The 4,732-nt window shown below is 38.5% G+C and overlaps 1 pseudogene; it reads right to left on the reverse strand.

Annotated features, from left to right (window-relative positions):
- Positions 1-1,906: 1,906 nt before the first annotated feature.
- Positions 1,907-2,430, reverse strand: LOC128069606 (transmembrane protein 126A-like; annotated as a pseudogene).
- Positions 2,431-4,732: the final 2,302 nt, after the last annotated feature.

The raw sequence follows: 4,732 nt of genomic DNA on the forward strand, positions 1-4,732 counted from the left end.
AAAAACTGTAAATAGAACTGCCTTATGACCCAGCAATCCCACTGCTGGGCATACACACCGAGGAAATCAGAATTGAAAGAGCCACGTGTACTCCAATGTTCATCGCAGCACTGTTTATAATAGCCAGGACATGGAAGCAACCTAGATGTCCATCAGCAGATGAATGGATAAGAAAGCAGTGGTACATATACACAATGGAGTATTACTCAGCCATTAAAAAGAATACATTTGAATCAGTTCTAATGAGGTGGATGAAACTGGAGCCTATTATACAGAGTGAAGTAAGCCAGACAGAAGAATTCCAATATAGCATACTAACACATATATAGAGAATTTAGAAAGACGGTAACAATAACCCTGTATGCGAGATAGCAAAAGAGACACAGATGTATAGAACAGTCTTTTGGACTCTGTGGAAGAGGGAGAGGGCGGGATGATTTGGGAGAATGACATTGGAACATGTATAATATCATATAAGAGATGAGTTGCCGGTCTAGGTTTGAAGCAGGATACAGGATGCTTGGGGCTGGTGCACTGGGACGCCCCAGAGGGATGGTATGGGGATGGAGGTGGGAGTGGGGTTCAGGATGGGGAACATGTGTACACCCGTGGCAGATTCATGTTGATGTATGGCAAAACCAATACAATATTGTAAAGTAATTAGCCTCCAATTAAAATAAATTTAAAGTTTAAAAAGATAAAGAAAAAAAAAGATTAAAAAAAAGAAAGAGCACATGAATTTGTCTGATACTCCATACATGATTTTGTCTGATTGTGTTCCAAATTTCTCATGTTCCCAAACTCTGTTACATTGGTTTATTTATTGTATTTCTTCCATAAACCTAGTATGCTTTAAACTTTCCTTCTTTTCATATTCTTTAGGTATAAACCAGTGAGGATGAAATTTAGACGTGCCTAAGATTAGATAATACATAAATTAATTACAGCTTCTAACCCGAAAGAATTTTAAGTATACCAGTAATCACTGAAATAGGGAGTCTGTGATAAATGTCAGCCAAAGGTTACAGTTGAGGTATTATGGTTTAATGGAAAGAGGAATGCTTTGTGGAAATAGAGTGTTTTGATAGGATTAAAGAAGGAAAAAACCTTAGATGTGTGGATATGGGGAGAAGTAGGGTATGCCAGTATGTGGATAATGTAAGCAATAGATTGGTGGGGTATGAATGGAGGTAACAGCAGCCCACTGCTGAGGCAGAATCAAGATCATATTTATATAGACACTGAGTGACAGAGAGATCCACACTAATAATGGGAGCAAAGAGAAACTGGTGACTGGACAATCACTTCCAGAGAAGCAAGAGATAATAACTTGAAGTAAAAGCAATGGAAACTGAAACAAAGAAAGATGGGGCCAGACTTGGAACTCCTAGAAGTTTCGTATCTTAATCACTGCTTGCAGTTGAGGGATGAGGACAGGGAAAAAGCAGACATAAAAGATGAATGATATTGGTGACTTGTGCAGGTGAGATGGGGACAGGACACTGGCAGCATCATTCAAAGAAAGAGGAAACCCAGAGAAAAAGCCCTTGGAGGGGCATGTTCTGGTGTGAAATAACCAAATATCAGCTCCTGGCAGAACCCTAGGACTTCACAATGCAACAGTCTACACTCAGATTTTAAGAAGATACACTAAGCTGGAGGCTAGAGAGAGGTTTAGAACTGAGTAATGCAGTGAAACAATTAATTTGATTATGTATAAAAACATCACTGTTATTGCATTATTAATAAAGGAGGTGTATCTTGTTGACTCATGCATGGAAATACATACCTAAGTACATATTAGCTTTAAAATGACAAGTCATTTTATTTTTATGTACAAGTCTGTTTATTCATACTTAGATGTAGGTTAGTTTTATTTTTGTGTACAGATTTGCTTAACAATCACTCAACTTCTGGGTAACTGAAGAGCCTTTATAAGTAGTTTATATTGTCTAGACCCAAGGTATGCAGCAAACCCAGTCTGGAGCAAAATGGGAAATAACACCATTCTAAAGACAGGCTTAGAAGTCCTAATCCAGTAATTTAAGATGTTTCCTTTCTTTGGTAGCTAGGGCTGAATTATACCTAGCTGCTAGGCCACCATTCACAGAGACAGCCAGAAAACAGGGTACAGGCCACCGGTTTCACAATGCAGATCACCTGTATTCAAAGGTAAACTTACAAAACCTTTGTAAGATATGTTTGCTGTCAAAAATGGGATCACTGCCATTGGTAAGCCAGCAGCCTGTGTCACATGTAAGATGTATAGAAAAAGACTTTGCTATTAGGCTACAGAGAGTAGCATTAAGTCCAATATGTTAATCCATTTTCAAGCAGATTACTTTCTGCTTCTGGGAGTTGGTTAATTTTTCTGGCTATGATATCAATTAAGTTTTCCTTTATAGTACCATCTGGTTCATGATTTTCCATCTTGAGCCTTACACTCTTCTACCAGCAGTCACTGTCTCCTCTGGTCTTCATCAGCCAAGCGAGGGCTCACCCCAACCTTTGCTCAAGTTGCCCATGTGCAGCCACTTGGGCTGCACAAGACAAGTCATTTATATGTTCTTGTTTTATTATATCCACAGTCTTTATCATCTAGAGTTGTGAAGAAAAACTGACAGAGACTGAAGGTTTGTCAAAAACTTTCCAGTGTAGGTGAAAAAACTTGTGAGCTCGTGCGTGGATCGAGAGGATATTACACTGAGTGAAATAGATAGAGAAAGACAAATTATGTATGATATCACTTACATGAGGAATCTAAAAATATACAACAAAGGAACATATATAGCAAAAGAGAAACTGACTCACAGATACAGAAAACAAATTAGTGGTTACCAGTGAGGAGAAGAAAGGACGAAAGGGCACGATATGGGTAGAGGATTAAGAGATACAAAATACAATGTATAAAATAAAAAGCAAGAATATATTGTACAGCACAAGCAATTATAGCCATTATTTTGCAATAACTTTTAATATAGTATAATCTACACAAATACTGAATCACTATGCCATACACCTTAAACTAATACCAGATTATAAATCAACTATATGTCAATAAGGAGAAGGCAATGGCACCTCACTCCAGTACTCTTGCCTGGAAAATCCCATGGATGGAGGAGCCTAGTAGGCTGCAGTCCATGGGGTCACTAAGAGTTGGACACAACTGAGCGACTTCACTTTCACTTTTCACTTTCATGCATTGGAGAAGGAAATGGCAACCCACTCCAGTGTTCTTGCCTGGAGAATCCCAGGGACAGGGGAGCCTGGTGGGCTGCGTCTATGGGGTCGCATAGAGTTGGACATGATTGAAGCAACTTAGCAGCAGCCGCAGCATATGTCAATAAGAAAGAAATTGGTTATTCATGGAATGCCTATGAACATTAATTCTATCTGGCACCAAAACAGCTATGGTGAAGATATAAGGAAATATAAGTTGATCTTCTCTCTAGTGACTTATAATCTTGATGAGCTCAAACAGCATTCTCATTTGAATCTTGATTAGAGTATTATAGTTTCATTTGTCATATCACCATAGATTATGTCTCATATTGGGCCATAAGCTCCTTGAACTAAAATGTCTTCTACTTCATTTTAGCCCAAACAGACATAGTTGACTATTTGTTCAAACTATTAACCACACACAGTAAGTCAACATATTCCTATTCTGAAAATCATAATCTTCAGAGAGAATTTATAAATATTAATAATAGGAGCTTGAAATATATCACACAGATCCTTTATAAAAACAGGAAAAATTACTACCATGCAGGAACTAACATAAACAATAACTTAAACTTAATTGCTAATAGTCTGTCTCTGCTCTTTAGGGGGGAACTTTGTCAGAAATTGATTGACTTTAGTTCAATAGCTGACATCGACAAAAGTGGATCCTTTCGTTTCAGGACTTACCATATACTGATAGTTACTTTCTAGAATGAAGTAGAAAATAAGGCATAAACATCAACAATTAGTTACTAACTTCAGGACTTCAACAATCCCATATAATGTGCTAAAATTCATTAACAGGGCCATGTTAAAGGAGAGGTAGGGATAGAGAAGGCAATGGCACCCCACTCCAGTACTCTTGCCTGGAAAATCCCACGGATGGAGGAGCCTGGAAGCCTGCAGTCCATGGGGTCACTGAGGGTCAGACACGACTGAGCTACTTCACTTTCACTTTCCACTTTCATGCATTGGAGAAGGAAATGGCAACCCACTCCAGTGTTCTTGCCTGGAAATCCCAGGGACGGGGGAGCCTGGTGGGCTGCTGTCTATGGGTCACACAGAGTCGGACACGACTGTCGTGACTTAGTAGTAGTAGTAGTAGTAGTAGGGATAGAGAAAAAAAAAAAAGTGGCCCCAAAATCAAGAAGGCAGATGCAATAGCTTTCTAACCAACAAAAATATCATGTTGTCTTGAGTATCTGCTATGTAAAATATACTATGTGAGGTGCCAGATAAAAAGAAATATAAGATGGAATGTTCTGTGCCCTCAAAGAACTTCTACTCAAACTGGAAGCAAACCACCACCTCCTGCATGTAAGAACACAACAAATCACATTCAGAGACTCAAAGAGAATCCTCTTATAAGTTTTTTTAAAACAAGTTATACAAAGAGTAAGACAAAGTCCTCAATAAGCAATTGCCTGAAATAAGCAATGGAAATAACTATAGCTTTTATCTATTGAAGGCTAGCAACCTGAAAGGTAGGCAGATGAGGAAACTGAGG

Source organism: Budorcas taxicolor, chromosome X (genome assembly GCF_023091745.1).
Source record: "Budorcas taxicolor isolate Tak-1 chromosome X, Takin1.1, whole genome shotgun sequence".
NCBI lineage: Eukaryota > Metazoa > Chordata > Mammalia > Artiodactyla > Bovidae > Budorcas > Budorcas taxicolor.